The 25,475-nt window shown below is 38.6% G+C and overlaps 1 long non-coding RNA gene across 1 annotated transcript; it reads right to left on the bottom strand.

Moving 5' to 3' along the window:
* Positions 1-987: 987 nt before the first annotated feature.
* LOC128573121 (uncharacterized) lies at positions 988-24,761 on the bottom strand. Its single transcript, XR_008376317.1, has 3 exons — positions 24,620-24,761; positions 24,318-24,408; positions 988-1,050 (listed from the first exon to the last, which is right to left on the bottom strand). It is a non-coding gene; the product is annotated as an uncharacterized LOC128573121 (long non-coding RNA).
* Between the last annotated feature and the right edge of the window lie 714 nt (positions 24,762-25,475).

Genomic DNA, 25,475 nt, shown 5'->3' with positions numbered 1-25,475 from the left:
TACCTTTAGCTACAATTTCCCGTTTCCCTATCCATGGTGACTACTGAGGTAATTTTCAGTGGGGGCAGTGCCTGTGGCTCAGTGGGTAGAGCGACGGCCCCATATCCCGAGGGTGGAGGGTTCAAACCAGACCCTGGCCAAACTGCAACAAAAAGAACAACAAAGATAGCTGGGTGTTGTGGCGGGTGCTATAGTCTCAGCTACTAGGGAGGCTGAGGCAAGAGAATTTCCTAAGCCCAGGAGTTGGAGCCTGCTCTGAGCCGTGATGCAACGGCACCTACCAAAGGTGATAAAGTGAGACTCTGTCTTAAAAAAAAAAAAAAAATTGGGGGAGGGGGACACTCTGTAGTGAAACTGCCCTAAATGAGAGACTGAAAATAGGCAGTCCTTCTGTAAAGACTGCCCTCAGATAATTCATAAAGGAATTTCTTGCTGGTAACCCAAAAGCAAAAACGTGTAACCAACTTTTGGTTTGCAGCTCAAATCTACCTCCTAAAACTAAAGTCTGTTTGATTGCATACTAATAATGTTTTGTACAAGTTTATCTTTGCCGGTGTAGGACAGAGACAAGATCAACCCAGGGACATTTACCAAAAAAAAAATTTTTTTTTTTTTGAGACACAGTCTCATGATGTCACCCTCAGTAGAGTACTGTAGCAACACAGCTAACAGCAATCTCAAAATCTTGGGCTTAAGCGATTCTTTTGCATCAGCCTCTCAAGTAGCTGGGATTAGAGGTGCCCACTACAACGCCCAGCTATTTCTTTGTTGTAGTTGTCACTCTTGTTTAGCAGGCCTCGGCTGGGTTGGAACCCACCAGCTTCAGTGTACCTGGCCGGTGCTCTAACCACTGAGCCATGGGCACAGAGCCAGAAAATTGATTTTTCCTTCACTCTCTTTTTCTGTTCAAGTTTCAATTCAGGTTATCCTGTGTAAAATGTAAATTTCCTACACTTTACAAAAATGTAAATATTTTACTTCAGGATCCATTGCCCTAGTTCTTCTGTATGCCTTCTCATGGTTAAATACTGAAGTTCCCAACTGTTCATTCTGAAAAATAAAAGATACATCTGTTATTTGCATTTTTTTTTCCAGTAATGTCCATAAACATTGTCTTAATAATCTTCCACTGATTTATATCTGCCTCAGTAACTTCTTTTGGTGTGCCAGTGCTAGGAATGATAGCCAAGGGTGGGATATGCTCAGGCTTCTTTCTGTTCCATGCAGAGATGAGATTGCCTTTGCCTGGGACAGCAACGTGGCTGAACAGCCAGGTTGCTGCTACAAATTCAAGATCTGAGGGTTGGGACAAGCCAGAAGTCTCTTCACACTGGTGTGGGGTTTTGATGGGATATTCTGAAGGTGAAGGACCTATGAGTTTGATTCCAGCAGAAATATGACCACATCCCTGTCTAGTCTTCATGTCCATAAAAAAATGGGTGTCACAATAGGGAGAAGGAATCCAACCTCAGAACTGCTCCTCTCAAAGACCCTAGTGCCCTCTGACAACAAGAGGTGATTTGTAATCACTGCACAATTTGTGGTGTGACAGCCTGTGGGCAGGAGACCTCATACTCTTTATTAGCTGGGACTACAGGCACGTACCACCATGCCCCACTAATTTTTCTAATTTTTTGTAGAGATGAGTTCTTGCTATGTTGTTCATTTGGTCTCAAACTCTTTTTCTTTTTTTTGAGATAGAGTTTCACTTGGTCACCCTCTGTAGACTGCTGTGGAATCTTAGCTCACAGCAAACTCAAACTCTTTGGTTCAAATGATCCTCTTGTCTCACCTTCCCAACTAGCTGGGATTATAAGTGCCCACCACAATATCTGACTAGTTTTTAGAGACAGGACCTTGCTCATGCTCAGGCTGATCTTGAGTTCGTGAGCTTAGGCAACACACCCACCTCGGTCTCCCTATTGCTGGGATTAGAGGTACAAGCCACCATGCCTGGAGAGGTCTCAAACTCTTGGACTCAAGTGATCCTCCCACCTCAGCCTCCCAGTTGTCTTTTATTTTCATGGTATCTTTCCAAAGCTAAGCTCAGGATTCCCATTTGAAATCACCCTAAAAAAATTATAAATTTCAGAACCTTATAACATTTACTCTGCAGAAACAAGATAAAACCATACTTTTTATGAAATGAAATATATGACTCCATATTTAATATTCACTTCTGTCTTGCCTTTAGGAATATTTTCATATTCTTCAAGGGCTATGGATGAATTACATTTCATAGTTAATGGAAAAATGAAGCTAAAATAAATGAGCAAAGCTTTTCAAGACACAAAATTCAGGGAATGGGACTGGTGACTGGAATATAGACATGCCCCTCTCAAGTGTCAAGTAAGGTCACCCTATACCTTGAATCCTTATCCTATACCTCCCACCCTTATTCTGATCACAGAATTGCTCAGTGGCCACCCTCACTGGAGAAACTGCACTCTTGCTTTCAATGCACATGAAGTGTGTATTGGGTTGCAGATTTTTAAAAGACTTTGCTGGGGTGGGGTATATTTATCCTTTGGTATTTGCTCCCTTGAAATATTTGAGAAATAAGTTGTGCATTTTCCCCTGAATACCAGCATCTGATGGGCTGACCGGGAATGTCTCTTTAAGAAATGAAAACTGAGGCTAGTACCAAAAAACTTAAAGTCTTTATGGATTAGCTTTTTACATGAAGAATATACCAGAAGACTTCTCTCAACCTCAAGGACACTCATTTGCTCCTCTGAGAAGCTCTACTCCTATTCTTCAGACTGTCTTCTGGGAGGAAATGTCCCATGGACTGATATTTATGGAACACTAAAGAAAATATGAATGCTATGGGGCATCTTGGGTCATCCTCAGAGAAGTATAAATTTCAGGACTGGGAAAAGACAGGAGTGTGAATGAGGATCTGTCATCCTGTACAGTTACCAATAGGGAATATCAATTCCAAGACATTCTGCTGAGCTGTGTGTTCCCAGGCAAGATAAAAGGAGTAAGGCACAAAGTTTTTACCATGGAGTATCACAGGACTATTGTCCGCATTTTTTCTTATGTGAAATGTAAAAAAGATTAAAAAATAATCACCCCCCAACTTATGTAAACAAATAATAAACACAAAAATACTGCAAGTGTTTGAAATGGGCAATAAGAAAAAAAAAGTGATAATGTAAATTGGATGGGAAGTTCTGTTTGAAAAAGTGAAAATGAAACTGAAAATTGAGTATTTTACTCCAAGACCTAGAAGAATTGGGCAGAAGAAACAAAAGTGGTAAATTTAGAGTCTGGTTCACAAACTTTGGAAAATGCTGGGGAAAACAAGTCCCCTTGTAGAGTGTTAAAATATATATGAGGCAATTTGGCCGAAAAGATTCTACTCCTCTGCATTTATACCCAAGGAACTCAAAATCCAGCACCAATTTATTTCTTATTATCTGCTAATGCAAGAGCCAAGGGAAAAACTTCCCATGAATTCTTCGAAGTTTCCCCAATTACCAACTCACAAATGAAAGAGTAATAAAAGGCATATGAATTTACTCATATACTACATTTGTGATGAAGTCATGGAGATATTTACCCCAAACTCCCACTGGGAAAAAGAAGTTTAAATTCTCATTTTCATAACAGAAGAAAGAGATGGGAATTTTTTTGAGAGGCAAAAAATGATTAGAGAGGATCAACTGATTGGGAAGAAGGAAACTAACTTGTTAATGCTTTTTTAGGAATCTGAATGCACCAGAGAGGCAGAAATCATGTTGAGGAAAAAACCTTCCAGGAGTGGTTGTATTTTCTATCTGCACTAAATAAGGAGGTTACGAGAAAGCAATAGAAGGCAACTGTTTTCATTTTGGTAAGAAACTTTGTTACATAAGGACATGTTAGAGAGTCTACCTCTACCCTGGTGGTGAGTGAAGCAAGGCTAGGTTTTAAGGACCTTGACATTCAGGATGATTTCTGAAAAGCTTTCCAATTTGGAAAAGCACTCAGCATGCCTAAGCTAAAGTTTTATAGGAACCATTTTCTGCACCCCAACATCAACTTAGAAGGAAAACAAATGGACTTTACCAATCACAAACTACTAATTATCTTCTGATTACAAAACCAGGAAAATTTCAACTGAAAAGTCCAAAAAACTTCAATGCATAACTGCAACCAGTTATTGAATTTGATTTGCATATGCACCTTGGAAAAACCCTTCCTTCAATTGTACAGCAGGTCTTTAAATAATAATCTCCACATAGAGGATCCTTATAAAAACTTCAGAATCTTTAAAAAATATTTTAAGTTAGGGCGGGAGCAAGTTGTCAAGCGAGTAACAGCTTCTTTGCAACTGTACACAATGAAATGGGGGAGAGAAGAATCCAGGCATCTCTGGCAGGTGGGATCTGACCAGAAACATCTTTTTGGGGACACAGGGAGACAGCGGGAGATGTCTGGACCCCACGAGGGGGACAAAAGCAGTGGACAACTGTCAAGTAGTTGCATGCGTTTGTTCAGTCAGAGGCTGCCTGCCACTGTACAGCAGCAGACAGACTGCAAACGGGAAAGACTTTACCTTTGGGCTGTTTAATTGTTTGGACTTCGACACTTGGTTGAATTACCTTGGGAAAACTTGGGTGAGAGTGTAGATGACTTTAAACATTCTCTAGGGCTCTGGACTAAGCCGCTGAGCCTGAAAAAAGGTAATATTGTTCAGCTGTGGGCCGCTGGCACAGACATTGTGGGTGAACTGCCTCTTCAGACTTCTCCCTCAAGGAGACAGAGCCTGTGCAGCCATTATGGGAGAACTGCCCCTGTAGGATATGCCCTCAGGGTCGAAGAGGGAGGATGGAGCTGGAAGACCTTGGGCAAGTAAACTAGTGACTGAGTACAACAAAGGCAGTGAATGAGACGATGGGGAAAAGTGGAGATTTCAGTACTTGGCAATAACAGTGCTGCCTTATACTGGCCCTCTGGGGCATTAAGTGAGACCAATTTTGGAACACTGGATAATCGGGCAGCCACTTCAGGAGAGATCCTAGCAACAAGTGCTTTCCTGGGAAGGCTTCTGCTTAGCAAAGGCTAATGGTTTAAAGTGACTTTGAAGTGGGCTGAGGAGAGATTTAGGCTCTCAACCCTGCCAGGTGTGAGAAATCAGCAGAGGCTCCCAGTCTCCATCTCATACAGCTGTATCATCGTTGTGATTAACATCTCATACCCCAGAAGACCACCACTACAGGACAATATTCAGCAACATATATATGTATATTGGTTTGTTTTTGTTTTTGTTTTTTATTTAATGTTTTTAATTTTTTTAGTTAACATTTTCCCTCTAGATTTTTCTTTTATTTCTTTTTCTTTCTTTCCTCATTTTTCTAGTTTAAATATAATTTTCTATTCTAGCCTTCTATAAGAATTAGAACTTCATTTTTGCTAGAGTATCTGCCCCTATTATTTGAATTTTTCCCACAATTTTATCCCATAAAGTTTTTTGTTTGTCTGTTTGGGTTTCATTTATACTATTTTTTTCTTTCCTGTCTACTTAGTGGAGGTGGAGTACTGTGTCTCAACAGGCTGACAAAGAGCTACTGACCTCAAGGGAACCACCCAACCCAACAATCCCCCAGGTTGGGGGTTTTTAAGGTTGAGTCAAAGCACCCACTGGCCATCTTTATTAATCCTGTCTCCCTGTTTCTGTGATTCTACTTTTTTTTTTCATCAATATTCCCTTTTACTCACCCCCTCTCCTTTCTCTTTTTTATTTCTCTTTCTAAATCTTTTTTCCCTTCTTGCTCTTAAACCTGTTCATCCTTCTGCTCCTGTACCAAAAGGACTCATCAAAACCTTAGATCAGAGGCACAGTAACATAAAGAGCAAGAGGAAGTGAAAGAAAAATTAAGGCAAGGAAACAGGTAAAAGAAAACACTCATGCAGAAGAATCTGCTGAAAAATCCTGGCAACATGAAAAACCAGTCCAAGGAACCTCACCAAGGGACCGTGAGGTAGCTACTGCAGAAGATTCCACCTATAAAGAAATGTTAGAAATGACATAAAGGGAATTTAGAATACAGATGATAAAAATAATGAAGGAAATGATGGAAACAATGAAGGAAACTGCTCATAAAATGGAAAATGACCAATAGGAAATCCAAAAAACAAAATCAAATTAAGAGATGAATGATATGCAGAATATAGAGAGGATATAGCAGACCTGAAGGAATTGAAGCAGTCAATTAAGAAACTTAAAGATGCAATAAAAGTATTACCAACATATTAGATCATGCAGGATAAAAAAATTCAGAGGTAGAGGTATCTTGAGATAACTCAGATAGTTAATGAGGCAGAAAAGAGGAGACAGAAAGCAGAACATTCACTGTCAGAACATTCACTGACAGAATTATAGAACTTTGGGAAGAGTTCAAACATACGTGTTATTGGTATCCCAGAAGGGGAAGGAAGAATGACCCAGAGGAATGGAAGCCATACTAGAGAATATTAAGAATGAAAATTTTCCAAATATCACCAAAGATTCTGACACACTCTTTTCAGACACCAGGTTGCCTTAACTCTAACAGAGCTTCTCCAAGACACATCTGATGAACTTGTCCAAAGTCAAGACAAAAGAAAAGATATTGCAAGCTTCAAGTACTAAGTGCCAGTTGACTTAGAGGGGCAAATCCATCAGGGTGACCATAGACTTCTCTAATGAAACTTTTCAGGCCAGAAGACAATGGTCATCTACCTTTAATCTACTTAAACAGAAAAATTTCCAGCCTAGAATACTATATCCCACTAAGGTAAGCTTTAAAATTGATAGAGAAACCAAATCTTTTACTGTGATGTAAACATTGAGGAAATTCGCCACAACAAGACCAGCTCTATAGGAAATACTTCAACCTGTTCTACACACTGACCATCACAATGGACCACCAGCAAAGTAAACACCCAGAAATTAAAGGACAGAACCTAGCTTCCATAATGATGTAAAAAAAAAAAAAATACTAAATGCACTTTCACAAAATAAGATGAATAGAACACTACCACACTTGTCAATTATCTCAATAAATGTTAATGGCTTGAATTCCCCACTGAAGAGGCATAGATTGGCTGACTGGATTAAAAAACACAAGCCATCCTTTGCTGTTTGTAGGAAACACAACTAACCTCAAAAGATAAATTAAAACTCAGAGTTAAGGGTTGGATGACAATTTTGCAGGCAAATGGAATCCAGAAGAAAAGAGGGATTGTTATTTTCAGCTACATGTAGATTTAAAAAAACTAAAGACAAAAAAGACAATGATGGTCACTTCATATTGGTCAAGGGAAAAATATAACAAGAAGCCATTTCAATTCCAAATATTTATGTGCCCAACTTAAATGCTCCCAGATTCTTAAATCAGACCTTACTTAATCTGAGCAATATGATATCCATAACACCATAATAACAGGAGTCTTTAACACTCCTCTCCCAGAGCTGGGCAGGTCCTCTAAATAGAAATTAAACAAAGATATAAGGGTCTGAAATAAGACTCTAGAAAAACTGTGCCTGATAGATGTATATAGAACACTCGTTCCCAAAGATAAAGAATATAAATTCTTCTCATTGCCCCATTCAACATTCTTCAAAATTGATCGTATCCTAGGACACAAAACAAACCTTAACAGAATCAAAAGAATTGAAATATTACCTTGTATCTTCTCAGACCACAAGGCACTAAAGGTGGAACTCAACTCCAACAAAAACATCCAACCCCAAACAAAGGCACAGAAATTTAACATCCTTATGCTGAATGACAATTGAGTACAGGAAGAAATAAAAAAGGAAATCATTAACTGCCTTGAGCATAACAACAATGAAGACACAAGCTACCAAAACTTGTGGGATACAACAAAAGCAGTCCTGAGAGGAAAATTGATCGCTTTAGTTGCCTACATTCAAAAACAGAGATCATATCAACAAACTCACAAGCCATCTTATGGAATTGGAAAAGAAGAACAATCCAAGCCTAAACCCAGCAGAAGAAAAGAAATATCCAAAATTAAATCAGAGATTAATGAAATGGAAAACAAAACAATCATGCAGAAAATTAATGAAACAAAAAATTTGTTTTATGAAAAAACAAGAGACTAATTAGAAACAGAAAAGTAAAATCTCTAGTAACCTCAATCAGAAATGATAAAGGGGAGGCTCCTCACCCATAGACAGTGGTTACATTGTTAGTCACACACAAGAAGGGTGGTGGGTTCAAACTCAGCCCGACCTAGCTAAACACCAATGACAACTACAACAACAACACCACCAACAACAAAATAGCCGGGTGTTGTGGCAGTGCCTGTAGTCTCTCACCTACTCAGGAGGCTGAAGCAAAAGAATGACTCAAGCTCAAGACTTTGAGTTTACTGTGATGCCTCAGCACTCTACCAAGGGTGACATAGGACACTCTATCTCCAAAAAGAAAAGAAAAAGGAAAAATGATAAAGGGGAAATAATAACTGATGCCACAGAGATACTCTTGCGTTATCTCCAAATACTACAAGAAATTCTATGCCCAGGAATTTGACAATGCGAAGGAAGGAAATGGATCAATATTTGGAATCACACCCTCTCCCTAGACTTACTCAGGAAGAAATAAATATCCTGAACAGACCAATTTCAAGCACTGAGACCAAAGAAACAATAAAAACTCTCCCAACAAAAAAATGACCTGGTCCGGATGGCTTCACACCAGAATTCTATCAAACCTTATTCCCATACTGCAGAAATTATTCCAAAAAATTGAGGAGGAAGGAATCTTATCCAACACGTTCTACAAAGCATACACCAGCCTGACACCAAAACCAGAAAAAGGCCCAACTAAAAAGGAGAACTTCAGACCAATTTCACTAATGAACATTGATGCAAAACTTATTACCAAAATCCTAGCGAACAAATTACAAGATATCATCAAAAAAAGTCATACATCATGATCAACTAGGTTTCATCCAAGTGATACAAGGCTACTTTAACATATGCAAGTCCATAAACGTTATTCAACGTATCAACAGAAACAAAAACAAAAACCACATGATTCTCTCAATAGATGCACAAAAAACATTTGATGAAATCTAGCTTTCTTTTCTAATTAGAGCACTGAAGAGTAGGCATAGTTAGCACATTTCTTAAACTGATCGAAGCTATCTATGACAAACCCAAAGCTAATATTTTACTGAATGGAGTAAAACTGAAAGCTTTTCCACTTATAACTGGAAGCAGACAAAGTGGTCCTCTGTCACCATTACTATTTAACATAGTACTGGAAGTTCTAGCCAATACAAAGGACATCCAAATGGAAGCAGAGGAAGTCAAACTCTCCCTCCTTTCTGACGATATGATCTTATACTTAGAAAACTCCAAACTTGTCAACTAAAAGACTCCTGGAAGTCATCAAAAAAATGCAGTACACGTTAAATCTACTAAGTGTAGAAAATAAATGCCTTAATACAATAACTAAGAAAATGCAGTGAAGGCTATGTTAACCAGTTTGATGAAGTATTTCAAATTGTATCTAAAACCAGCACATTGTACCCCATAATTCCTTTAAAGTACACAGCTATGATTTAATTGAAAAAAATACAGTAATGTCTCAGGATATACAATCAATGTCCACAAGTCAGCGGCCTTTGTATACACAAAAAACAGCCAAGATGAGAGGCTAATTAAGGATACAACTCCCTTCAACATAGCTTGAAGAAAAATGAAATACCTAGGAATAAGCCTAACTAAATAAGTGAAGGACCTCTGTAAAAAAAATTGTGAGACCCTAAGAAAGGAAATAGCAGAGGATATTAACAAATGGAAGAACATACCATGCTCATGGCTGGGAAGAATCAACATTTCTTAAAATGTCTATACTTCCCAAAGCAATCTACTGATTCAATGCCATCCCTATTAAAATACCGACCAGCATACTTTCAAAACTTGGAAAAGATGATTCTGTGTTTTGTATGGAACCAGAAAAATACCTGCATAGCTAAGGCAGTTCTTAGTGATAAAAACAAAACCGGGGGCATCAGCATGCCAGATTTTAGGCTGTGCTACAATGCCATAGTGGTCAAGATAGTATGGTACTGGCACAAAATTAGAGACATAGACATTAGGAATTGAATTTAAAAAAACAGGAAATGAAACTGACATCTTACAACCACCTACTCTTCAATATACCAAACAAGAACATGCACGGGGGAAAGAATCCCTATTCGATAAATGGTGTTGGCAGAACTGGATATCCACATGTAAAAGACTGAATGTGGACCCACACCTTTCTCCACTTATGAACTGATTCAAGATGGATAAAGGACTTAAATTTCAGGCACAAAACAATAAAAATCCACAAAGAAAGCAGAGGAAAAACACTGGAAGATATCTGCCTCAAGAAAAACTTTATGAAGAATGCCATGGCAATTGCAACAACAACAAAAATAAACAAATGAGACTTAATTAAACTGAAAAGCTTCTGAACAGCTGAGGACAATAACCAAAGCAAAAAGACAATCTACACAATGGGAAAGGATATTTGCTTATTTTTAATCAGACAAAAGCTTGATAACTAGAATCTATAAAGAACTCAAATTAATCCACGTGAAAAAAGCCAAGAATTCCATCTATCAATTGGGAAGAGACATGAATAGAATCTTCTCTAAAGAAGACAGACGAATGGCTAGCAAACATATGAAAAAATGCTCATTATCCCTAATTAATAGAAAAATGCAAATCAAAACTACCCTGAGATATCATGTAACCCCAGTAAGAATAGCCCACATCACAAAATCTCAAAACTGCAGATACTGGTGTAGATGTGAAAAGAAAGGAATACTTTTACACTGTTGGTGTGACTGCAAACTAATACAATCCCCTTTTGTCATAAGGACACTTGCACTAGACTGTTTGTCACAGCTCAATTTACAATCACCAAAATGTAGAAACAGCCTAAAAGCCCCCCAACCCAGGAATGGATTAACAAGCTGTGGTATATGTATACCATGGAATACTACTCATCCATTTAAAAAAATGGAGACTTCACAGTCTTTGTATTAACCTGGATGGAAGTGGAACACATTATTCTTAGTAAAACATCACAAAAATGGAGAAGCATGAATTCTATGTATTCAATTTTGATATGAGGACAATTAATGATAACTAGTGACGAGGTGGTGGTGAGGGAAGGAGATAGAGAGAAGGAAGAGTGGATGGGGAAAGAAAGAGTATAGAGAGGGCAGGAGGGAGGTGGGTGGGGTCTTGTGTGATACAGCTTTTGGGGGCAAGGCACAATTCTAAGAGGGACGATACCTAACAAATGCAATCCGTGTAACCTAGTTTCTTGTACCCTCAATGAATCCCCAAGAATTAAAAAAAAAAAAAAAAATTTTACTTAAAGTTGGAGAACTCTTGATTCCACTCCCCAGAGCTACTGAAATAAAATTTGTGCTAGAAAGCAGATTTAAAGGTATGGGTAAGATTCTATGCCACTGAATTACTGAAATTACCATTAATCTAATGAAGGATATAAATTGGCTCAAAAAATGGTAAGATTAATGCCAAAATAAAATATCTCCAAAATTTCCTTGACTATACCAAGACATCCTTAAGTTTTCCTTAGAAACAAGAACTTGACATTCATGCAGTCAAAGAAGAAACTGAATAAAAAACATTCTACAAAGAAAGAATATGAAATGCTTAGTGTAGACCCAGCAGTGTGTATTTAAGTTATCCTCACCGAGGAAGACCAGGTTTCTATAGTTGTCTAACATGACATCCCAACACAAATGCTGCTGAGCAGGGTCCAGGCAGGCCCACTCATTCATAGAGAATTCTATAGACACATCCGTGTATGTCAACACTCCCTGAAAAACAAACATATTTGCCAAGAAATAAGGGGTGATTGAATTTCACTTTTAGTTAAATGAGTGAAGAGAACAGTTGCTGATGTATATGAGTGACTGGAATTATCTAATCAGTACAGAAGAGACAAATTCCCTCATGTGTTCTCTAACACTGAAGGGAACGGCATAATGTCCACACAACCAGTGTAGACACTATAGTTTTTTAGTTTGCATGGTAAAAATGAAAGGCCACCAATACAGGCATGTATATTTTTGTGACTTATCTATATCATTCCATGTAAGCTGTGTGTATTTTTTTATATGACAATGTCATGGTGAGGTAAATAGTACCTCTAAAATTTTAACATGTATAAGAAAGAACAGGAGACAGGCCGGGCACAGTGGTGGTTCACATCTATAATCCTATCACTTTGGGAGGCCAAGGGAGTTAATTGCTTGAGCTCACATGTTCAAAAACAGTGTAATAGTGAGACTCCCATCTATACTAAAAATTAAAAAAAATGAGTCAAGAGGATCACTTGAGCCCTAGTAGAAGGTCGCTGTGAGCTATAACGCCATAGCACTCTACCCAGGACGACAGTTTGAGACTCTGTCTCATAAAAACAAACAACTAAAAAAAAAAAACTAAGACCAGAAGATTTTGATAAAATGTAGATTTTCATTCAGAAGATATTGGATGAAGATTCTATTTCTAAATTTCCAACAAGCTGAAGAGGAATGATAATGCTTCTGTCCCATTAAAATATTTTGTCAAACATGCAGTGAACTGTACATACTGGATTTACCCCCAACTGATTTCTGAACCAATAAACAAAGATGACAAACTTTGCTTTCCAAAGCAAGGTATAGAAAAGAGAATCTAAGAAGAAAGGGATGCTTCCTCAATAAATGTTTTGGTTTGTGCACATTAGTGATATCTCCCCAAGTACTTATTAAGAGTACACAAGATGTACTGGGCAGCACCTATGGCTCAATGCGTAGGGCACTGGCCGCATATACCAAGGGTGGTGGATTCAAATCAGACCCTGAAAAATTTGCAACAAAAAAATAGCTGGGCATTGTGGAGGGCACCTGTAGTCCCAGCTACTCAGAAGGCTGCGGCAATAGAATTGCCTAAGCCCAGGAGTGGAGTTTGCTGTGAGCTGTAATGCCACCACACTCTACCCAAAGCAATAAAGTGAGACTGTCTCTAAAAGAAGTTAAATAAATAAAGAAAGAATATATACAGAACCCTACAAGGGAATATGTGTCAAAGAAAACCAGAACTCAGTGAATAAAATTAACCTCACTGTAAACAGGACAAATTAGTATCAGGTGGTGATTCACAAATACAAACACAATATCACTGCTGTGACAGTACTGGACAGAAAAAGTAAATCATAATCTGATAAAAACTCATTGGAAAAACCCAGTTTGGACAAAGTTTAAGGTATAGACATTGGGCATGTTTTCTAATCACAAATCTTGTCGTTAAATATGTCCTTCTTTGCATTCTAGAAAGCAAATCTTTGGTAATTATTCTGTTTTTCAGAACTTTGAGTTACTTTAGGCAGTTCATGCCACCTTCTGTAAAAGTACATGTATATCAACTTCTTTTACATAGACCCCATAGAGCTTCCAGATGGAAGCTAAACATTACATATTCCCCATTTCTGCTAATATACAATGATCCAACCTCATCCACAGTGGAAATCTTGGACATCCACATTTTTCCACTTTCAACAGAAAGAAAGAGAACATTTTCACTATTGCAGGACATGAGTTTAATGTGAGAATTTTCTAGGGCATATGGCAAGCCTGGAGAAAAGGGAAAGAAGACTGTCATATGTAGAGGAGAAGAATTTTTGGAGACTTTTCACTATTATAAGGGGAAAAACGTATTTGAAACAAACTCATTAGGCAGGAACATCACAAGTAGAGATTTAGAGGTTTGAAAATTCTAACATGCAGCTGCTCGGGAGGCTGAGGCAAGAGAATCGCTTAAGCCCAGGAGTTGGAGGTTGCTGTGAGCTGTGTGAGGCCACGGCACTCTACTGAGGGCCATAAAGTGAGACTCTGTCTCTACCAAAAAAAAAATAAATAAATAAATAAATAAAATAAAACATAAAAAAAAATATATATTAAAAAAAAAAAAAAAAAAAAAAGAAAATTCTAACATGATAGTGCAGGAGAAAAAGTGGTCACAGCCCTGGACCTTGGACTCATTTACCAGGAAAGCAATCATTTCTTTCTCCTTCTCCTCCTTCCCTTGATTTCATTCTCAGGTGAGATTATCTGGACACATTATTCCTGCATCTTGATAATATGCATTTAAAAACATCAGCCCAAACTCTTCAACTGCTACCACCACATCCACAGGCATAGGGACCTCCAAGTACAGTGAAAATTTCACCCTTACCTATTCTTTCTCATGGGAGAGAGTCAGGAAGGAGGTTCTATGTAAAGACCAAAATGTGAGTGTCTAATTTCTTGGCTTCCAGTTCCCTCCCCTACCAGAAATTTCTGCTATGGAAATGGGAAATGGAGCCTGTGCCCTCTTTCTGGAAAAAAATAAATAAACTCAACCGTCTTAAATGTATATGGAAACCCTCATGCTAGACATTGGCCTTCCCTTAGCATCACAGGGGGCACTTAATTAAAACCACGTGGATGAAACAACCCACACTAATTGAATCTGTGGGCAGGCAGAATCGCAGATGATGGTATCTCTTCAAACTAGCCATAGAATCCTAACTACAAGCCTGGGCTGAGAAACACTTAGCTAAACATCACCTCTCTGAGATTAATATGCATACAAGGCATTTCACAGTATGCCCACTGGAAGCATCTGATTCTGCAACAGCAGCAGTTACTCTATCTTCAAGCAAATAATCAGTTTTCTTATAATGCCTATGATCTTCCTTAAGAATTTCAGAAAGAAGGCCAGCCCAATGGTTCAAGCCTGTAGGCCCAGCACTCTTGGAGGCCCAAGGCAGGTGGCTTTTCTGAGCTCAGGAGTTCCAGATTAGCCTGAGCTAGTGCAAGACCCTGTCTGTAAAAATAGCAGGGTGTTGTGGTGGGCACCTGTAGTCCCAGCTACTCGGGAGGCTGAGGCAAGAGGATGGGTTGAGCGCAGGATTTTTAGGTTGCTGTTAGCTGTGATGCCATGGCACGCCAATGAGAGTGACAAAGTGAGATTATGTCTCATTAAAAAAAAAACAAAAAAAAAAAAAACAAGAATTTAAGGAAGTGTTTTGAGCCATTAACTATAGAACCAAGATAACAGAACTTCCTGTGAAGGAAAATAGTGAGCAGTTAACCCCCATTTCTGTTTTAGTCTAGCTGGTGTCAGCCAGACAACCAGAAGGCAAGAAACCAATTCAATGAGACATGGAGACATACACACAGAAAGCTTCCACACAGTTTCCCAAGCTCTTTATCCCTTTCACCGCCATATGGTCAACCTAAAAACATGAGGTGGTCTTTGCAACATTAGGCAGTCATCTCCTCATGATGTTCTTGAATTAATTGCTTGTTCTTCAATTAACTCTGGCATTGTGACTTATACTTTTCAGGAGGGAATGGTCAATCTTGGGTTTGTTTAAAATTTTACAGGTTTTGGACGAGTCTTTGAAGTGGCTTATTTAACAATTGCCCCTATTGCTGCTGTTGTTACTCCTTCTAGACCAGCGATTGTCAACCTGTGGGTCGCATCCCCTTTTAACTGTATTAAAGGGCCACAGCTTTAACAAGAAGAAGGTTAATAAGAGGTTTAATAAGAAGGTTGAGAGCCACCGTTCTAGACTATAGCAGCACTCAGCTAGAGAAAGCAAACCCAGCACAGAGTCCTCTCAGCTCAACACTTTATAAATAACAAAAATACCTTTGGTTCAAGGAAGACCAACAATCACAATCTTGAAACATGACATAGTTTGCTGGCACTTTAAAGTTTCCAGATTCGGAAGAAGGCAGCAGTGTCTGAGGAAATACCTGGACTCACAATTTGGACCTGCAGATTTGGGTCTTGCACATGTGGGGATGTAATTAGTGCCCTGTGAACATTCATGAGAATTAGAGGAACAGAAAAATGGGAATGGGGACATTCTCAGGTGTACTCAATGCACATCTGGGATCCAGGTTGAGCTTCTGGCCTCCTAGTCTCTGGATCAGTTTTAGGTCTAAAGAGATCAAGATAATTGAAAGACAGAGACAGAATAGGTGATTGCTGCCCTATAAAGATAGTTTGTAAAAATCTACAGGTTGTCCCAAAGTCAACATACATACAAAAAATAGAAAATTGTAGCTAAAATATATCTTTGCGAAATACTCATTACAAAATTTTGCAAGGAAGTAGCAACACACAGAAAATAGTTTTTAAATGTTTCATAAAATTTTGTTGTAAATAAAACTATATATAGCTGCAATTTCCCTCTTTGCCTATGCATGATGACAGTAGGGGCAATTTTTGGGACACCGTGTACTGCAACTACTCAAGAAGGGAGATTGAAAACTGGTAGAGAGACCATTGTAGCTTCATTACTTGGTACAGAATGCACATTGCTGTACAACTGGGTGTTGTGACTGTGAAGTGGAGCTAGAAAGTGCCCTCTGGAGTTACACTTGGTGGAAATCACCTATGTTCATATCAGTTCTGGTAATTCTGGATGGTGTGTAAAAATACTTTATAACTAGAGGGCGGAGACAAGATGGCTGACTGAAGCCAGCTTTCCAAATAGGCTCTCATCCAGAAGGAAAGTTAAATGACAAAAATTTAGCAAGTAACCTGACGGATCAGAGCTGCACCAAGAGAGAAGGTTGTAGAACACAGATCAACCCTGCTGAGGTGAGCTGCGACCCCAAGGATACAAAAAAAGTTACAAAATCCACCACCAAGTAGACGGAAGTCCCTTTCCTCATAAAAACAGCTTGGAGTACCACATAAACAAACGAGCAAAGTTTAAAAGTCTTCCCATCATACTCCATGGGAGAGACCCTCTAAAAACTGGACCAACTTTTTCTACTATTGTGCAATGGTGCTCTCCTGCCAGGCATAAAACTGTGTAAAATGGTATATATTCTCTACTTATAATTCTGAGCTACCAGCACTCCCCTACACTCTCACTCTGAGGTCTGGAGTCCTGTCCCCCAGGAGTCAAAATTCGTGGGTGATTTCTCAAAGGGTGTGGACAGGGACTGGACTGCAGCTGGTCAGTGCTGATTCTGCAGCATGGGAGTGAGGAGAGGACGGTCCACTGAGAAGGAACCATGCTGGAGCAGAGGTGCCCCCAAGGCTCAGAGCAGCAGTGGTTTTCGGCAACAATAGGGCTGAACCTGGATGTTCTGGAGTCACACTCTCTGTGTCTCTGGGCAACCAGAGGAGATGGGGCATCTTCTCAGGTGGCAATCACAGGCAGAGTGGATCTGGGACAGAAACACACACCCCTTGAGAAAGTGTTTGCCTTAGGCGGTACTGGCCTGGGTGGATCACGGGGACTAGAAAACATACGTACAGTGCAGATAGACTCCCAGGGCGGGGCTGACATAGATGACTGCTTTACTGAGCCTAAGATGCACCCAACCCTCAGGAAATCATCAGGCTACACAAAGGAAAGCAGGAGGCTAGAACTGACAGCTAACCATGCTGCGATTACAAACTACCAGGCAGCAGCAAAGACAGGGCCTGAGGCACAGGTTCTGTGAACTCAAAACAGCTTTTCTTCTGCAGGGGAATTTAGCGGGGACAGAAACAAATCCCGCAATGATGTTCTGTTCTGTGAGTAACATCAATCATGGGATGGCTGGAACTCATTGAACATCCCCAGCGTCCGTCAAGCCCCACTTCTCTCTGCCAGATAGTAGCAGAGTAGCAGCCTGGTCGAGGAGACAGATTTCCTTGTGATTCAGGCAGGTGCAAACCCCTGGAGTATCTGCTCATTGGACGCAACTGGCTCACAGTCCTGTGGGGTTATCAGTGACTGGGTGTGACAGAGATGCAAGGTGGGGAAGGAGGCATCAACCTCCCCGGACTAATCTACTTGCTGGGTGGGTCCTCCTGACCCTATGGAGCACTGGAGCAAGTCATATATGAGTTGACAGCAGATCGTTGCAATCTAGTTGCCAGAGACCTTTTAAACTCTTCCAACTGAGACAGGTGCTGACTGAGACAATTGATTTGGACATTTTGAACTCAGCCAACATCCCAAAGACTGTCCAAGGGGTACCCTAGGTGTGGTTGTCGAAAGGTTTGATTTTCCTTTTCCAATTGTTGCCTGTCGGGGGCGGGGTGACTTAATTACTAGTATTTCTCAACAGCTGAGACTTCAACCCAGAGTAACAGTTTCACTAGGGTTGGACAGAAACCAGTTAAAAACTAGACAGGGCCACTTAGCTCCACCACACCAAACAGGTCCCAAGTTTCTAAGGCAACAGCACTCTACAGGTCCTCAGCAAAGCTCCAGGGAAAAAGGCAAACGGTGTAAAATAATCATGGGGCAGAACCAGTGGAAAAACTATGGTAACATGAATAACTAGAGTATGGTAACATGATAACCAAGCAAAGATATGCCAGATGTAACTGAAGAACCCATTCATAAACAGCTGGCCAAGATGTCAGAAATCAAATTCAGAGTTTGGATTGCAAACAAGATTAAAAGAATGAAGGAAAATTTGCTACTAGAAATTCGAGGAGCAATTCAAAAGTCAGAATTAGAAATTCGAGGAGTAATTCAAAAGTTGTCTCAAGAATTCAACGAATATAAAGACAAAATCACCAAAGATTTTGACTCATTGAAGCAAGAATTTGCAGTCTTCAAGATATGAAAAATACAGTAGAATCCCTCAGTAATAGACTGCAGCAAGCAGAAGAAAGGATTTCTGACATTGAAGACAAAGTTTTTGAGCACTCCCAAACTCTCAAAGAGGAAGAGAAATGGAGCGCAAAAATGGATCATTCTCTCAGAGAGCTCTAGAATAATTCGTATTAGGTTAATATCCGCCTCATTGGAATCCCTGAAAGCGATGAAGTGGCTTCACAAGACATACAGGCCCTTCTCCATGAAATTATGAAAGAGAATTTTCCAGACATGCCAAGAGATTCTGAAATTCAGATAGCAGACAGTTTCAGTACCCAGTATGACTCAACCTGAACAAGACATCCCCCAGACACATCATATTAACTTCACTAAAATTAATATGAAGGAGAAAATTGTGAAAATAGCCAGGCATAAGAAAACCATTACCTGCAAAGGGAAGAATATTAGAATGACTGCAGATCTCTCTGCTAAAATTTTTCAAGCCAGAAGACGGTGGTCCTCAACTTTTAATCTCCTAAAACAAAATAACATTCAACTGTGGATGAACTGAGCTTCATCAATCCAGGTAAACTGAGTTTCATTTATGATGGAGAAATAAAATACTTTAATGACATTCACATATTTAAGAAATTTGTCATAACAAAATCAGCTCTTCAGGATATTCTCAGACCTATCCACCATAATGACCAGCCCAATCCTCTACCACAAAAGTAAACTCACTCAGAAACTTTTGATCAAACTCCAACGTCCACAGTAGCAAAAGGATTAAAAAGGACTTTCAAAAACTTGATACCCAAAATTTTACCAGACTTATCTATATACTCCATTAATCTGAACAGCATAAACTATCCTCTAAAGAGGCACAGGTTGGCTGACTGGATACAAAAACTCAGGCCAGATATTTGCTGCATAGAAGAATCACATCTAAACCTTTAAAGATAAATATAGACTCAGGGTGAAAGGATGGTTGTCTGTATTTCAGGCAAATGGTAATCAGAAAATAGCAGGTGTTGCAATTTTATTTCCAGATACAATAGGATTTAAAGCAACAAAAGTAAGGAGGGAGAGGAATGGTCACTTCATATTTGTTAAGGGTAATACTCAATATGATGAGATTTCAATTATTAACATTTACGCACTCAACCAAAATGTGCCTCAATTTCTAAGAAAAACTCTAACAGACATGAGCAACTGGACTTCATCCAACTCCATAATAGTTGGAGATTTAAACACTCTTTGGCAGTGTTGGATAGATCCTCCAATAAGAAGCTGAGCAAAGAAATTTTCGATTTAAACCTAACCATCCAACATTTGGATTTAACACACATCCACAGAACATTTCATCCCAATAAAACTGAATACAAATACTTCTCATCAACCCACAGAACATACTCCAAAATCATTCACATCTTAGGTCACAAGTGTAACCTCAGTAAATTTAAAGGAATAGAAATTGTTTCTTGCATCTTCTCAAGCCACCGAGGAATAAAAGTTGAACTCAGTAACAACAGGAATCTGCATACTCACACAAAAACATGCAAGTTAAATAACCTTATGCTGAATGATAGCTGAGTCATAAATGAGATTAAGAAGGAAACTGCCAAATTTTTGGAACAAAATGATAATGAAGACATGAATTATCAAAACCTTTGGGATACCGCAAAAGCAGTCATAATTTATACCACTGCAAGCCCTCCTTAAGAGAATGGAAAGAGAGGAAGTTAATAACTTAATGGAACATCTCAGGCAACTGGAAAAGAAAGAACATTCCAACCCCAAACCAAGTAGAATAAAAGAAATAATTAAAATTAGAGCAGAATTAAATGAAATTGAAAACAAAAGAATTATACAACAGATCAACAAATCAAAAAGTTGGTTTTTTGAAAAGGTCAATAAAATAGATAAACCTTTGGCTAACCTAACTAGGAAAAAAGGAGTAAAATCTCTAATTTCTTCAATCAGAAATGACAAAGATGAAATAACAACACTCTTCAGAAATTCAAAAAATCCTTAATAAATATTACAAGAAAATTTTATTATCAGAAATATGAAAATCTGAAGGAAATTGACCAATACTTGGAAGCACATCACCTTCCAAGACTTAGCCAGGATCAAGTGGAAAGGTTGAACAGGCCTATATCAAGTTCTGAAATAGCATCAAACATACAAAATCTCCCTAAAAAGAAAAGCCCGGGACCATATGGCTTTACGTCAGAATTCTAACAAACCTTTAAAGAGGAACTAGTACCTATATTACTCAACCTATTTCAAAATATAGAAATAGAAAGAAGACTACCCAACACGTTCTATGAAGCAAACATCACCCTGATCCCCAAACCAGGAAAACACCCAACAAGAAAAGAAAATAACAGACCAATATCACTAATGAATATAGATGCAAAAATATTCAACAAGATCCTAACAAACAAAATCCAGATATATATCAAACGATTTATACATCACGACCAAGTCAGTTTTATCCCAGGGTCTCAAGGCTGGTTCAATATACGTAAATCTATAAATATAATTCAGCACATAAACAAATTAAAAAACAAAGACCATTTGATTCTCTCAATTGATGCAGAAAAACCTTTTGATAATATCCAGCATCCCTTCATGATCAGAACACTTAACAAAATTGGTATAGAATGGACATTTCTTAAACTGATAGAGACCATCTACAGCAAACCTACAGCCAATAACGTATTGAATGGAGTTAAATTGAAATCATTTCCACTGAGATCAGGAACCAGGCAAGGTTGCCCATTTTCTCCACTGCTCTTTTTTTTTGGGGGGGGGGCCAGGGCAGGGTTTGAACCCGCCACCTCCGGCATATGGGACTGGCGCCCTACTACTTGAACCACAGGCGCCGCCCCATCTCCACTGCTCTTTAACATTATAATGGAAGTTTTAGCCATCACAATTAGGGAACAAAAGGCAATCAAGGGTATTCATTTAGGGTCAGAAGAGATCAAACTTTCGCTCTTCACAGATGATATGATTGTATATCTGGAAAACACCAGAGATTCTTCTACAAAACTCTTAGAAGTGATCAAGGAATACAGAAGCATCTCAGGTTACAAAATCAACAGTTATAAATCGGTAGCCTTTATAGATACCAACAATAGTCAAGCTGAAAAAAACAGTTAAGAACTCTATTCCATTCACAGTAGTGCCAAAGAAGATGAAATATTTGGGAGTTTATATAACAAATGAAAGAACTCTACATAGAGAACTATGAAACTCTAAGAAAAGAAATAGCTGAAAATGTTAACAAATAGAAATACATACCATGCTCATGGCTGGGAAGAATGAACATTATTAAAATGTCCATACTACCCAAAGCAATATACAATTTTAACGCAATCCCTATTAAACCTCCACTCTCATACTTTAAAGACCTTGAAAAACTAATACTTCTTTTAACATGGAATCAGAAAAAAACCTCGAATAACCAAGACATTACTCAGAAATAAAAACAAAGCAGGGGGAATCACACTACCAGACATCAGACAATACTATAATCAATAGTGATCAAAACAGCATGGTACTGGCACAAAAACAGAGAGGTAGATGTATGGAACAGAACAGAGATCCAAGAGATGAAGCCATCTACCTACTAATATTTGATCTTTGACAAGCCAATTAAAAACATTCAGTGGGGAAAAATTCCCTATTCAACAAATGTTGCTGGGTGAACTGGCTGGCAACCTGTAGAAGACTGAAACTGGACCAACACCTTTCACCATTAACTAAGATAAACTCTCACTGGATTAAAGATTGAAACTTAAGACATGAAACTATGAAAATCCTGGAAGAAGAGTGCAGGGAAAACTCTTGGAGAAAGCAGTCTGGGCGAATATTTTATGCGGAGGACTCCACAGGCAATTGAAGCATCTCCAAAAATACACCACTGGGACCTGATCAAACTAAAAAGATTCTGCACAGCCTAGAACACAATAAGTAAAGCCAGCAGACAGCCCTCAGAATGGGAGAAGACATTTGCAGGTTATGTCTCCGACAAAGGTTTATGAGCCAGAATCCACAGAGAACTCAATCTTATAAGCGAGAAAAGAACAAGTGATCCCATATTAGGTTGGGCAAGGGACTTGAAGAGAAACTTCCCTAAAGAAAACAGGCACACGGCCTACAGACATATGAAAAAAAACTCATAATCCTTAATCATCAGAGAAATGCAAATCAAAACTACTTGGAGATATCATCTAACTCCAGTAAGATTATCCCATATCACAAAATCTCAAGACCAGAGATGTTGGTGTGGATGTGGAGAAAAGGGAACTTCTAAACTACTGGTTGGAATGCAAATTAATATATTCCTTTTGGAAAAATGTTTGGAGAAGACTTAGAAATCTAAAAATAGATCTGCCATTCAATCTATTATTCCTCTACTAGGTATATTCTCAGAAGACCAAAAATCGCATAAGAACAAAGATATTTGTATCAGAATGTTTATTGCAGCCAATTCATAATTGCTAAGTCATGGAAAAAGCCCAAGTGCCCATCGATCCACGAATGGATTAATAAATTGTGGTATATGTACAACATGGAATACTATACAGCCTTAAAGAAAAATGGAGACTTTACCTCGTTCATGTTTACATGGATGGAGCTGGAACATATTCTTCTTAGTAAAGTATCTCAAGAATGGAAGAAAAATTACCCAATGTACTCAGCCCTACTATGAAACTAGCTCATTATGAGCTAGGGCTCAATACAAAAATTCCCACGCTGGGGAGACTCTGTCTCAAAAAAACGTTCTACTTGACATGTTGTATTATAATTTTATAAGAGACATGTTGCATAAGACAAAAAAAAAACAGAAAGTAGTTCTATTTTCAGAAATGCATCCAAACCTCAAAGTAGTTTGAAAATGCAAAAATAATCTACATAATTATTTCCTCCTAATGATTTAACTTTATTTAAATATATTTTTGTAAATTTTTCTGGAGTGGCTGTGGACAACATAGAGGCTCTCATTTATACATGTCCACATACGTGTGTAATCTGTAATGGTCACACAGGTACAGACTTCATTTCATTTTATATTATAACTAATAAAGATGGAGATTGGGACATAGTTCTAAATTTTCATTCATATTAATATTTTCCTTTTATTACAGCAACACACCTATTCCTGGCATCACAGGGATTTAAGTGGTGATTCAATGTTCAATGATCATTCTTTCATTCCAATATTTATGGAACACTTATGAAGTGACAGTGCTGTACTAAGTGATGAAGACACAGTAGTAACAAAAAATTTGGATCCCACCCTCATAGAATTTACAATCTGGTAGAATAGCTGAACAAGTACAGGGTGGTACAGGGCTATCTATCAAAGAGTGTAACCATAGAGAAAAATGTATTCCCAGATCTAAGAAAGGACTCTTTCAGGAACTGTTGCTTCAAAATAAAACCTGACTATAAAGACATTTTATAAGAAAAGGAAGAAGATGCAAGAGAAACAGGAATGAGTGAGACATAACTAAGATCTATAATAAGATATGTTTACTGAGTGGCAGTTCCATGAAACAGAATTTATTTTTAAGGTCATCAGCTGCTTTTACGTTCCAGAAATTGTTTAGATTTCATGATCTACATAGAGGGAACCCAGCAGGCTGTGGCAGGAGCTGCTTCCCAGGATCAAGGACTCACCACTGCCCACTGCCAGATGGAGCCTTCTTAAAAGTGGTCCCCCTGGTGACCTTCACAGCCTGACCCCCACACAGGTCAGAAGCATCCAACTCTTAAGGGAGACAAGCAGGAGGGCAGGGGCAAGCAGGGACATAGAGAGAAGGGACCAGAATCAGGACAAAAAAGTAGCTGAGTGCAACATTCCCACCGACCCTTGGGATCTGCTGCCCTGGGTTCCCCCAGCTCCATCTCCCTGGCTGGTTTCTTACTAATTTTTGCCAGGTCTCCTAAGAGGTCTCCGTCTTCTCACCACCAGTCCTTACTTGTAACTATGCCCCATACACACCAAGATGTCCTTCATCTGCACGTGCACATCTCTCAGCTCCTCCAAAACCAGAAGCCCCAGCTCTCTGATCAGGCTTCCAAACAAAGTATAAATCTGTAGAGTTTGTGGGAACTATTAGTTTGCTGTTATCTAGAGTAAATAAAATTTGATGAATAAAATTACAAAAAAGTGATTTTAAGCAAAATCACAAAAAAAGATCACAAAACGATCAATTAAAACACCTGTGCCATATTCTACCTGCAGTACTAACTTGTTGACAATCATATAAAATCACCAAACAATTTTCAAATATTTTTGTAATGAAAATTAGCAAATTCTTATTATGGTTTCCATGGAAATGGTCCTTCAGACTAAAAAATTCTACTATCCTAAGATGGCAGTGTTTGATAATAGCAAAGTTTTCCGAGTAGATATGTTATTCATAAGTAACAGTATCCCACATGCATAGTTGGTCTTTACAGAGTTGTTGCAAATTCAGTCCCTGACACAATGACAAACAATTCCTATAACTTCCCATAAAATGTGTATTTCAAGACCTTTACAGAATTTAACTCAGTTTTTTTAATATTACATAATTTAGAATTCTTTCTATAAACTTAGGATAATTTAAATTTCAGCTTAAGTTAAGTATTTTTGTTAGACCTAGGCTATAATGGAAAAATACCAGTTAACTCCTGGAAAGTTTTAGGACTGCAAACTTTCAAAAAAGTAATGAAGTCTAGTTCACCCCCATGATAAATGAGAAAGTAATAATCGATTTCTTGCTTGTAGTTCATTCCCAGTTTCTTCCTTGGCTAACTCCCTGGGAAACAGACCAAGAAGTACCAACTGTC

Source organism: Nycticebus coucang, chromosome 20 (assembly GCF_027406575.1).
Source record: "Nycticebus coucang isolate mNycCou1 chromosome 20, mNycCou1.pri, whole genome shotgun sequence".
Lineage (NCBI taxonomy): Eukaryota > Metazoa > Chordata > Mammalia > Primates > Lorisidae > Nycticebus > Nycticebus coucang.
The sequence above is the reverse complement of the archived record's forward strand: the minus strand, read 5'-3'. Positions and strand labels throughout refer to the sequence as shown.